Below are 13,666 nucleotides of genomic sequence, written 5' to 3' on the forward strand. Positions count from 1 at the left end.
TAGCATCCATTTTACAACCAGTACATTAATTTCCTCCACTAGTAGAAACCAGTTACTGTTGCACGTTTCCTCTCTTCCAGCCTCTGGAATATTTTTGTGCTGCATTGACACAGACAAAGAAACTGCGGTATTCTGTAGAAAACATGTGAAAATATTAATCTTATTAAACAAAAGAATACATTAAAATAGAAACAAACTGTTCAAAAAGGCTTCACTGGCTATGGTTAGTCGAGGTACAACCTGACATAGTGGAATGCTGGTGTAGTTCTACTGGCTTTATAGCTGATTTACTTTGGATGGAGTTATGTTACAGAAATAAAAATAACTGAGTGGAATTTTAAATTGATTCAGCAATCTTCTATGAACCAATTTTTGTTCTGGAATTACCCTAAGTCCTTCATTTCTTTTCATTCACTGCTCTTTGGGTAGCTGAATCACTGCCTTTTATTGCACCAGATGAGGGATCATGAAATAATTTATAACAACAATCAATCCTCTGCCTAGCCTGTCACAAGTAATCCACTATTAACAGAAATGGGAGGCTGAGTTTGCATTGGAGAGAGTCTTTGGGGCATACTGTTAAGTGGTACATTTTGTGTCTGATCTACAAAGTTCACTTAATAATTGAGATCTGATCTGAGGTCAGGATAAGACATAGAATTTAGATGACATGCAAATAAGCCATGTGTCTGCCCTTTACTTGGTTTTTGAAGTGTCCATGTTCTCTCTGAATCCTTACAGGAGCTTTTTTCTTGCTATCTCTTCTGCTCAGATTCTGCACATAATAGTCCGTAAAGTCACTCTGCATATAATGATACGTTGGAGTAAAAAAGCTTTAGAAGTGCGCTGATACAATAAGACATCTTCCACAATTCAATGTGTTGCGCACATCTGTCCTTATATTCTTTTGGTCTCCAAGCACCTTTCAGCTGAGAAGTTTTAAGAACAGCTTTATAGATCCACTGAGATTAATGATGGGGAAAATTAAACAGTTTTCTTTGACCATTTTCTTCCTTCTCCTGGGCTGGCTGCAGCACATGCCTATGAAACACGGACAACAGAGTAAGTGACTGGACCTGCGTGACTCCCCCACCTTTCCCCAGGCAATACAGCTCAGCAGGTCACACCAGGCTAATTATTAAGGTGACTTTTGCAATCAGCCTACAAGGCTCCTGAGGTTTCCCTGTTACCCCGTTCAGCATGGATGAAGTCTCAGCTGGAGCACTTGGGCCCATTCAGAGGCAGTGATGCAGAAACATGAAAAAGGTCTTCAAATAGATGGCAGGTTCCTGCAAGGGAAAAGGGAGTAAGCCCCATTTCCACCCCATGATGGGCAGGATAAGAAGTAATCAAAGAAACATGAAAGAAAATGCAGACTGGAGAGCAAAAAACACTTTCTATGAAATCAAGAGATGAGGAATAACTTATTTGCCTGCTCTGAAGGCAGGATCCTTCCAAACCTACAATTTGCCTTATAAGCATGTCTCCCATCACTTGCAATTTTGCTCAATTGTAACTGTTCGAGCTGAAATTTCCCAGCATGGGAAATCAATCTGGACTGAGGTTTAGTGAAACAATCAGCCCAAGCAGCAACAAAGTTTCAGTTTCCTCCACTTCTCTTGGCTCCAGTTGCTGACTTGGACTGGAAGGATTGGGTTTGAAAAAACTGCAGTCTTTGCTGTTCTTAATCATCCGATCCAAACTGGAGAAGCTACATTAAAAAACCCAAAACCTCTGTTTGTACATACCCAATAGAGACATTTGTATTTTTTGGTTATCAAACAGAAAGACTCTGCATTCAGGGAATCGAGCTCAGCCCCTAATGGCTCTAGAAATAAGCGATGTTTGATCACATGTTGGAGACATTCCTTCTATTGCTACAATATGTGGAAGTCTCATAAGATGCCTTTAATGTCTCACACGCAGCTTTTTTCCCCCTCTAAAATAAATGAAAAAGTGATGCAAGTGTGGCTACCTCTCCAAGAATTGGTATAAGTCCTATCTCAGTCCCTTATCTCTGCTAATTTAAACACCCTCCTTAAATTTGGAAACTAACGGCAAGCAGAAGCCTTTGCCGTCTATTTGATGTCACTCTGCCAGGGTCACTAGATCAGCTGCTTTTGTTGTCGTAAGGCTGCACAAAGCTCCTGCACCTTCATCTGCATCCTGCTGCTACTTTCAGGGGGAGAGGGCTATTCAGATCCTGTTAGCTTTTCTGAACAGGATCAGCTCCCTGCTGCCATTCATGGAAGCAGCATCCAGCTTCTGGGCTGGTTTCATGATGAAATGCACTTTTTTTTCAATCAAACACCTATTTGCAGCATGGTTTAATTCCTCAGCTAGTTAGCTTTAATAATAGTAATTAGCAAATTGGAAGAGCATACTTGATTTCTGAAGTCTCTGCAATGATTTTCCTGTTGATTACTCGAAGAACAGCAATGCCCTGAACCCCAGGCAAGAGTGCAAGAAACTTCTGTATTAGAACAGTTATCAAATGCAGCAATAATACCACCATTTCAAGAAAAATAAAGAGATATCTCATATTCTCCAAAAGAGATTGATGGATAAATGCTGTGATGAGAGAAGGGTAATGGTATTTTCACTTGGTCAAATACAGAGGTGAGATAATTTCTCCTTTCTTCATGGTTATCTCAGATGGTGTCATGCCCCCACATTGGATGAGATGAGGCAATGTGAGGAGACAGAGATATCTGCTGGGGCAGTCGTGCTGGCCTGTGATCTCAGCAGGATCAAAATACAGAAAACAAACTCTGAGGCAGGAAAGACCCAAGTGTTTTTGGAGACGGCCTTGCATAAAACTTTCCATTCCCTCAAACAAGTGAGGTATGTGACAAGAGCAGGCAAAGAGAGAAGGGCGCCTGGAACTGGAAGCTGGCCCTCAGCTGCTGGAGAGGGACTTCTGTCTGGGAGCTGGCACCAGGGAAAACCACCTTATAAACTGCCTTTGAAGCTCTGCAGGAGGCAAGCCATCACTCGTCCTGGGTGGCAGGTCCTGGTACTGCTGCCTACGCGCATCTCTAATTTGTCTTAGAGATGAAGAGGCTTCCCACTTCCCCAAAACTTCTAACGCTAGGCAAGGCAGGGATGGCAAGGTTTATTTCAGTCAAGCCAAAGGACAGGTAGTTGCACTTCAAGTAGGGGAAAAGATTACAGAAGAGAAAGGCAGAATAAAGGAACCCAACCTCAGATCCTACCTGCGTGGAAACATCCCTCCCTGGTAGTCGCTGAGATGCCCTAAGGCTTTTCCCAGCTGCTGGGGAGCAGAAAGAGCAGTGCCTGCATCGCCACTCACCTCCCTGCCTGCTGCTGTTCAGTGTCGAACCTTAAAGCTAGCCTGAGGTCTCAGCCCTGACCAAACGCTTCCCCATCCCTCCCAGGGCAGCTGGGCTGAGCTCTCTCTTCCTCCTTTTATCTGTGAAGAACCTCTGTTCCCAGTTGCATTTGAATTTCACTTGCTGGTTCTTCCCTGAGGTAGGAAGGCAGCTTGGTGGCTCAGACTGTTCTTACATGGGGCCATCTGCTCTAACACCTTCCCCTGTCGTGCCTTTTGGAGACAGGTTTTGAGGTATAACATGCAAACATAACAGGAGCTCCCTTGTCCTCCCAGGGGACCCCTCAGTTCTAGAACCCTCTTTGGCTGGGACGCTGCTTCTGCTGTAACGAATCACGCAATGTAAGATGCATTTATTGTACATACAGTGTAGGCAACCCACGGTCCTTCTGAGCTTTATCTCTCCACAGAGACCGAGAGCTACATCACTAATGCAGAGGACGGAGTTGTCCAAACTGTCCACTCCCACGCCTGCCCGCACACCTCTCACAGAGGGTTCGCTGGGCAGTCTGTATTTTTTATTTATTGTGCCGTGGGGTATAGGGGAAGTAGCTGAAGGGTTTTTCATTACTTTGGTCACTACCTGAGAGCAAAACAATTTCCTTGATGTAAAGAACTATAAAGGGCTCTCTTGGCACACTTTCTAAGTGTCTCAAACTCTTTAAAGAGTTTTATCACCTCCCTGATACAATGTCAGATTTTACAAATGGGAACAGAAATTTCAAGTATAACGAGGAGGCCAACAGCATCCTGAGCTGCATTGGGAGGAGCGTTGCCAGCAGGTGGAGGGATGTGATCCTTTCCCTCTGCTCAGCACTGGTGAGACACGTCTGGGTGCTGTATCCAGGGCCAGGCTCCTGGAACAAGAGAGACATGGACATACTGGAGCAAGTCTAGCAAAAGACCACGAAAATGATTAAGGGACCACAGCATCTTTTTGGAGCTGGTAGTTTTTCTGCAATATGAAAGAAAAGCTTCACATTTTTCAGAAAAACAATGGTCTCTCAAGAGGTGTGCAGCTGCAATAGTTTGGCTGCAAAAATTTGTTATTTAAAAGTGTTCATTTGCAGACACATCGGGGGAAGGACAAGTAACATTCAACTCTAATTGTATACTTTGAAAATAGTGCAATGATTCCCAAGAGCAGCACAATATAGCGAGCATAAATATGGCCTGGTTCAAACCTCCCATTGCTTCACTGGGCTTTGGGTGGACTAAGCACAGAAGGGCCCTTGTTGTGACTAATGATGGATCACATGTGAGATTTCTGAGCTGGAAAAGGCTACCGGGCTTGGTAGCATTGCAGAAATCTCTGACATGGAAGAGGTAGGAAGATCAGGCTACGTACACTGTTCAGACTGATCAGTGCAGTGAGGAAAAGCTTAAGAGGTCCTGAGGATGATATTCAGAGAGCATTTTCAGAGCATTTAGGCAGGAGGGCAGTCTCAAAGCCACAGAGCTCACTTGTCTCTAATTTGGGCTATATAGTACATGCCCATTTTCATACACATCAGCCAGTGACAACCAGACACACATTGACTTTTGGTTCACTAATGCATTTGCAGTGAAGATAAAGACATGCAACCTGGAGCCCCACTGTCCTGGACTATCAGGTCCCAACTCCTGACACAAAGAAGAAAGGTGGTTTTTACACAGCCCCTACTATTCTCCATTAAAAGTGAGATTTGGCAGCTCCCCTGTACTGGGGATCTGAAAAACAAACTTGCTGCTTGGAAGAATCAGAACAGTTGTTGTAAAACTCCCAGAAAATTTCAGCTTGTAGAAGTAATTTAAAAGTGCATCAGATACTACAGCTCTTGTTTTCTTCCAGACAGCCTGTTCACCGAGCTCCCACCTCCAGCAACTTTCCCTGGTACAGCTGAAAATGAATGCAAGTCAAATGAAAGCATCAGTGTTGCTAAAGGTGGTAAATTTATTTATGCAGATTATGGTTTATTTGTTTACAAGAGGCAGCCTTTTGTAAGCCAGCAACAGAAGGGATGGGTACCCACTGTCACAGCTCCTTCAGAGCTGCCTTTGTGCTCAGCTACGAGTCATACCCGAGGGCCCAATTTCACAGCATTAAGCCTCTCTTTAGGACAGTGCAAGGCTGCCCAAATGCTTTTTTCCAAGGAGCAAGCTGAGAAGAGAAAGTTAAACACCATTTAACAGCATCATTCTTGCAAATTCAAAGAAAGGAAAAAGAAAAAAGAAACTTCTGTGGACTAACAGAAGCTTTTTCCTTGCTGTTGTATAAGAAGACAGGTTTCCTCTGAATGGGACTCAATTGCATTCTCAGTGCCTCTGAAGAGTCGGATGCGTCTGTCCATGCTTCATCTCCTGTCCTGCTGCCTGGAGTGGTGCCTGGAGGCTCTCACACCTCCTCAGAGTGCTCTTTGCCATTTGAGGCTAGTTTAAATACTGTAAAAATAAGATTATCTCAGGCTTGCTTTCATTTGAGACCCGGAGGAGAGGCAGGTAGTGGCCCCTGAATGAGTCCATTACCATGCAAACAGGTTTAAGAGAGGCAGTGTACCTTAATGGCAGCCTGCCAAGAGTTGGAATTCGTTTTCTCAGAAAGCCTCCAATTTGTTTATTAGAGAAGGCATCAGCAGCAACTTCATGCTGAATGAGACCCTGTCCTAAAATCTGATTTTCACCCTAACCTTAATTGCGGTGACTGAGCAGAATAAACAGGAAAGCTGAGAGGAGGGAATGAAGGGAGTATCTTCTGAGAAGCTGGAAAGCACCAGCTCCTCGCTCCGGTGGCAGTTTCAGATGCTAAACTGCATTCGTTCTGTGTGCAAGGGGCTCTCTAGCAGCCATCCTTTGTTGTTTTTTTGGGGTTTTGGGTTTGTTTTTTTTTTTGATGCTGTAAGAAAGGGTCAGTGTTATCACAGGGAAGAGTTACAGCACTTCTGTTGTATTAGGGGTGGTTGAGTGTCTTCCAGATTTCCTCCAAGTCTCCCTCAACCAGTAAATGCTTGATCTCCCCCTGTAGTAAGTGCTACAAGTAAATTGTACTTTTTCTTGCTTTTTCTTTTTCTCAGTGCAACTTTCTGCTGAATTGCAGGTTATAGTTGTCTTTGCACAAGTGCTCAGAAAACATAAGGTGAAGAAAAGCCTCAGTCTGATCATATGAGGTCCCAAGAACAGAGATGTTAATCACAGCTTCAAGTCTGCCTCAAAGGGCCCACATCAAATAGCTGCTTAATGAGGGCACGTAGAGCCGACCGTGAACACAGTGAGAGACGTGAGCAGAAAGGACATTGAGGTCCCTCCGCACTCGGTCTTTCCTCCTGTGCCTGGGAGCAACCCATTCCTGTGCAGCAATGAGAGAATGCCTCTCCTCAAAAAACCTATATCCCACCATCAAATTTCAGCTTCTCTCCAAAAATTAGTTTGCAAATAGTGAATTTTCATACAGCAAGTATGCTCCCTGAAATTACTGACCACCCAGAAATCCTGTCTCCAACCCCTATGCCCACCTCAGGCAGGCAGCGCATTGGGAACAACTTTTCCCAACCTTACAAATTCTCAGCCCTGAAACGATCTTGCAAATAGAGTGCAATCATACAGACTTGATGTATTTTTTAATCTGGTTCCACCAAAGCAGCCGTTTCTGTTCCCAGTGGCCACACAGGGACATTCAGCACAACCCACTGTCCTGGCTACATTCTCTTCAGCTCTTCAGAGTGGATGCAAGTCTTCTCTGAAGACAATGCGATGGGTTACGTGAAGATGTTATTTGAATATACATGATATTCAAGCAGTAGCAAACTATACTGCATTCACACACATACACACACATTCCTGCTAAGGTATACTGCTACGTAGAGATTTTTAAAAATCTTCCGAAAATCCAAATCCTTCCTAGTTGTTCTCTCAAAAACCAAATTAAGGAAACTTACAAAACTTCTGCCAAATATGAGCCTGGGAATTAAAATTCATATTCTTACTACGTACCAAAAATCAGTGGCTCTGTAGCAATATTGCTTTTATGGCACTTAATTTCCCTTCTCCCTGATAACCTCTCTGCGCTCCACATTTTCTGCACTATCTTGCCTTTTCTTTCCTCAGGCAATATCTATCTCAGCACCTTTCTCTCCATTCTGTTAATATCTCTCTACTTGAGAGGTACCAACTACATTTCCTTCGGCGATGGTCTGATACACAGCTCATCAAACTCATACACAACTTTTCTCTGCTGTTACGTGCCTGTGAAGCTTCCTGCTTCTATTGCAGATCTGAAGAAGCTCTTGTGTGCCCAAAAACTAGACTAATTCTTCCTTTTGCACTGGTTGGTCTAAAAAGAGATGGTGTCTTAACTTACATACCTTGTCTTGACTTAATAATTTTTATATTCTTTATTTTTTAAAGAAATGTTTGCTTAGGGATTTTCTTTAGGATGCCAGAACGACAGAGCTCAGTGCTGCAGTTTGTCTGCAGTGTAGGGAGTGACGCATTTGCATCACCAACATCCTCATTAGCCCAGGTGGATTTAGAGTCCCTGCAGCGTGGTAACTGCACTGGCATAACAGCTTTTCTGCTAAAGGACTTACTCAAAAAATATAACTCCATATAACTATGAATTACTTATTGTACAAACAGGAAATGAGGAAAAAGGAACAGATGGTAATACTCTGGGTAGGTGACTCAAATTTTGCCTTTTAATGAAACCAGTCACTTTATGCTTTCCCAGTGGGTTATGGCAGGCCAATATATAAACTTCCAGGGAGTTATGATGAGATGAGAGACTTCTGGCATGAGTCTGCTCCATTTCAGTCAACAATAAGAGGTGATCAGTGAAAGCACAGCACAGATTATGGATAAAAATTGACATCCCAATAAAAATGTTGTGAAAATTATACATGTAGTTGAACATCATAAATGATGTGCTAGAATCTTCTCCACCTCGTTCATTTGGTCATGTTCTCCATTTTTACTCATTTTCAAACTGAAATGTTACTCATTCTTTTGCCACAGCTGAGAAATGATTTAATTATTTTCCAGCTTTTGTAATAAAGCGACTGAAATCAGCAAAATAGGAAGGCAGTAGGTTTGTCTATTGGCCCAGCCATGCTCTGCTGAACTCTCTGGTTGTTAACCATCTCATAACCATGACGGTTTGATTGCTAGGTCTATTGAAACAGCTTGTTCTGGATCCCTGCTGCAAAGCAATCTGAACTCAGGAGATAGCGCTCTGCCGTCACTTCGAATCGCCCTAGTGTGTGCTGTACGCTCCTTTTTTCCAGCATGGAAATGCTGTTGACTAGGAAGGTTCAACTCTGCAGCCACTGACTGCTAAAAATGCTTTGTGGCATCACCTGCCCCATCTCAGCATGTCCCATAAGGTGTTATTTGCAGCAATAGCTTATATCCAGGCTCAGAGAAGCATCTGCGGATCCCCTGGTGAGGATGGGCTGGTGAGGTCCTCACGCCAGGTGCTGCAATGGGGGATGGAGGGGTCAGCACAGTCCCTGTGTCCCGCTTCTGCTCTGCCTCCCAGTGCCTGTGCCACCACAGCTGGGCAATGGGGCATCTGCCTGATGTCGGTCCTGCCTTGGCATCTTCCCGGGTGATGCTCCTGCATGTCACCCACCGCTTCAGAGCTGGTGATCCTGGATGAAGGAAATTGATCTCCAGGGCTGTAACCAAAACAACCAAACTGCAGGAGTTTAGAGAGGCTTTTTTTTTTTAAGAGACGTTTGTTGTTTTTTTCCCCAGTCCTCATCTTGAATCCTGTACAACGAAAGTCTGAAAATGTGAAATCTTGAAGCTACTAGCAGCTTTTTTATAATGCAGCATTTGATCACAGTGGCTGTTTCTTTACTGTGCGTTCAGTTTTCTCTCACATACAGAACTATCAGAAGCACATATATTTGATGAGAGGCAACAGAGGTTTTTTCCAAAGCCTTCAGCAGCAAAGTTACTTACTCTCAATCTGTTGACTGTTTGAAGTCTAGCAATCTCAGGCCCCGCACACATCAGAAACAAAACTCCCACCATGTTCAGCAAGAGCAGAATTGCTTCCCCATGTGATGCTTTGCTACACCCGGGGCTGAACACCGGCAGAGAGTCATTTCAGATTAATGTTTAAGCTGTGCCGGGGGTGACTGACCACACAAACCATATTGTCTGTTCGGTAGTTAGCTGAGCATGAATGCTCTGGCATACCAATGTTTCAGGAGCTCTGCTCTGATGGCAGGTCTCACCGTGAGAGCTTTGCAAGGGGCAAGCAGGACCAGCACCAGCTGCAGGCAGCCCAGCAGGCGACTTGCAGCTGCACACACGCCATTCGGAGCCGCACTCCGTTTGCTTCCCTTTCAGTGAGGTACGTGGTAGCAAGTAAAACCAACCTACAAGGATTCCTGTGTAAAAGAACTTACGACCCTGGGATGAAAGATATTTTGATGGATCAAAAAAAGACATCACAGTCATGAATATTGATAAGTCAAGAGCCCGGTGAAAGCTTTGACTTAATGTAATTATAAGCAGTGCAATCAAAGAGCTCTCACATAGGAAGTGCTTGCAAGCTGCCCCAGGTTAAAATAACATTTTTCACTGACAAATTTGCCTTGCCCCCTCAAAAGCGCTGACGAAAAAATACTGCCTGTTTTTCTGAGACAGGGATCATCCTTTATTTAACTCGGTTCCAAGAGAAACTGCCAGTGGTTTTGAATCACTTGTAACCTGGGAGAAACTTGCATAAAGATCTGCAAAAGTACTGAAGTGCCATCGAACCCAGAGAGCTGAGCTGAGACCAGATCACATAGGGGTGGGCTAGTGCTGTCAAAGGCCGATCCTGATCAGCACTAAGGAGCCTCGGCAGCGTCAGAGCCCGTCCTCTGTCACACATCCCGCGGGGCACCTCAGTCCAGCTGGTAAGGCTGCTCCAGTCACGCTCAAGCTGCTCTGAAACCTGGCTGTAGCAGGACCAGCTGCGAAATTTGGAGCTGGTTCCTGCTCTGTGCTCCTGCTGCGGGTTGGGATCCGCAGGAGCTGGGTTCCAGGTCTTGGTCTGATTTCTGCTGCACTTTCTGTAGCTCATTTTCACTTATTTCCAAGCAGGCTGCATGTTTCCTAGTCCCAATGACTGCAGAGATGTGATCCAGCTGCTTTTATCCTTTACAGCCAAGAACTGAAGGAAGTCAGTAATACAGGCTCAGTAAATAACATGCTGTGGGTACTTTGCACAACACAAAGCAATGATGAGCCTGGTTAAACCAGGTGTTTACTTTTTACTTTTCATTGCTGGTGGAAAATAAGCTTGCTCTATGGGTATTTGAAATGGAAGAGGAACTTGCAAGGTTGCTTTCTTCCAAAGAGGGAATTACTTGTCTGCTCTTGCAGTACTGGGAACGGGTGGCACAGGGGGAAAGAAACACGGGGGTTAGCCGATTGCTTGGCAATGGTGAATGTTTAATTTTAGCAGTGAGTGAAAACTGATTTAGAAACTTGTCTTGTGATCAGGGACTGCAGGGAAAGCCCTGTGCCCTTGAAGCATGTGAAGAAGAGGTCTGAAAGCAGGGAGTGACCCAAAATTAATTAAAGGTAGGATTCGTATTGCACGCTCTGTTCGTCCTTCAGCCCTGTCAGATGGGATCAATTAACAAAGCAAGGCATGATGAGCAGGGCTTTTTAAATATTACAGCTTTTCCAAGACCAGACTCAAACACTGAATTGATATTTCTCCCCCCGGGTGTCGGTCCCCCAGCCTGTCTGGGAGGTCCTCGGGATGCTCCCAGTGACTCAGGAGGAACTCCCTCATGGGGGGAGCAAAAGGAATGGGAGTAAATTCAGAGTCAAACCCGTTGCTTTTTGTGAAGCTACTGAAATGTAAGCGATGGCAGCAGTCAGTGTTCAGTTTTGTGTGCAACAAGATAATTTTCTTGCCATGCATAAATTATCATATTTGAATACTAACCAAGTGGAACAACCTTTCAGGCAGAGGTCAGACCTTTTTTTTTCCTGTTCCTAAAAAAGGTCTTTTCTCCGGCATAAGCGGTTGAATGTCTGGGGATGCCCCACACGCTTGGATGACACAGGGAATTCAGTCAGCATCCTGGTGACTACAGGTGCAAGTGATTTACAGGGGCAACTTCCCTTTTTGGGTCCAATGGGAAGAGCACCTTGGATAACCTAACACCTGCTGGGAAATCATTTGCCTGATATAGTAAGAAATGGCTTTGGCAAGGGGGCATTCAGCTGCACAAGATCTCACCGTATGGAGTGTGTTTGTGATACAGGCCCCCAAGGATTGATGCAAGAGCTTGGACCATGCCCCTCATACGGCTTTGTGCACAGCTCTGCCACCGTCCCTGCCATCTTCTGCTGGGTGGACTGCCGGGTTTGATGGCTCACGGTCCAACCTGATGGAGCAGCCCCAAGTTCTGGTCAGTCTGTGCTTCCCTGTCCCTAAATCCAGATGACTTCTCAAACCACTAAATGGAAATGGAAACACCAAAGCCAATCTATAAAATTTCAGCCCCAAAATCAAAGGTGATTTGGGGGAAAGTGAGGTTCTTGGAAATAAAGATGTTTTGGGACTTGACCTGAGGGACTACGGGGCTCTACAGTCACTGGAATTTTTGAGGGCTGTAATGGGATTTTGACTACAAACATAGTTGTTCCCAAATTTTCCCTTTTTAGCTGCCTGCACAATCTTTGATTTTACAAACCAAAAAGGCCCTGATCAAAGCCCATGGAGTCAGTAAAAAGGGTTCGACCTTTTCATCTTTCCTCTCCCCATCACAAATGTTACAGAAAAAAATAGGTTGACAGAGCATCGCGGCTTCACTTTTCAGGCTGAAAAACCTTGTCCAAAACTCAAACAACTGGAGGAGCTAATAAACTCTTCTTTCTTGAGCACATGTGTTGGCCCCACCCTCTAAAGGTCTGTCCTGGTGGGCAGTGAGCATCACTGGTGAGAGATGCTGACCCAGGATCACACGGACAGCACTGGAGAAGGCAGATACTCAGCTCCGTTGAGGGTTTCCCATGCTCCTGGGAGGGGAAATCACAGTGCCTGGCTCTGAAGCCCAGCCCCCGTATTGTCACGTTTTACACATCCAGTCCATAAGTGCTCCTCACAAATAGCTACTCCAGCTCCTTGTGCCAAGAACAGGAAGACACCTGGCCCCGGTACATCTAAATCCACCCACGCTCCCAGAGCCGTGAGCCCTCTTTGTGGCCATAGCTGCCGATGGGGCATCTGCCTGAGCTGCACCCCATCAGGAATCGGTCAAAACTGAGCCTGGGACATGCAAACCATTTCCAAATAAAGATATTTGAAGGAGGAGAAATGTGGGAACTGAGCAGAACAAGATGAGTCTCACTAATCCTCTGATTAATGGGTTGCTCTTATTATTACTGTTTGCTTAATATATTGACTTTACTGTATGAAATTCACGGCAGTTGTGTTCCAAGGCTCTAAAATAGCCTTTGAAGCTGCTATAGGGTAGCACTTTCGCACAAGCTGCGTGCATCCATCTTCACTGTGGGTATCAGCTGTGGAGAGCCGTCGGTCAAAGAGCTGCTCTCTTGGGTGAAGCTATTCACACACCAAGAGCCAAGAACATAATGATGGTGTCAAGAGGCCGCAGGCTTTTGAAAAGTGCTTTCTTTGGTGTTTCAGTGAAGTTTTATTGCAATGGCTAATTAAAAGTTCATCACATGCACCAAACACAGCCAACGTTTATTTGCTGTACAGTCATATTGACATGCCAATGTTTTGTCAGTGTATTAGAATTGTGTGCTTGTTTCTGGAGTGGATTAACTATTGCTTATCTGTCAGGAAGAAGAAACATCACTAACAAATAAGTAAAGAAAAAAAATAAATCCTTGTGTCTCATGAAGTCCCAACAGCCTTTGGAATTGCTTTTGCATTTGGCTCTTTTTCTAATATTTTCCTGAAATCTGGCATGTAAGTTGCAGCGCAGAGCTAAACGGCGTGGACCAGCGTGCTCTGGGCACGACAAACCTATCTGGATTTCCTTGTGCCTAAAACCTGTCCCTTAGCCCAGCAGGGGCTTGCAGCTGTAACCACTGCTCATGGGTGCAAGGAGCTTTGATCAAGGATGAAGGTTTGAGAGGCAGGGCTTCCAAACTAGGCAGCTGGACCAGCAGTAGCCACTTAGGCTGCAGGTAGCAAAAGTGGTGAAGATCTCACCATCTGAGATGTGGTACCCCAGGGTGGCCAGCTGCCCTGATTCAGGGACCGAGGGCATACAGAGACCCTTCTGAGAACTGCAGAGAATGACAAAGAACTAGAGTAAAGGGAAACCACTGGAGGAAGGTGACGGCAGTAAAACT

Source organism: Calonectris borealis, chromosome 2, assembly GCF_964195595.1.
Source record: "Calonectris borealis chromosome 2, bCalBor7.hap1.2, whole genome shotgun sequence".
Classification (NCBI taxonomy): domain Eukaryota; kingdom Metazoa; phylum Chordata; class Aves; order Procellariiformes; family Procellariidae; genus Calonectris; species Calonectris borealis.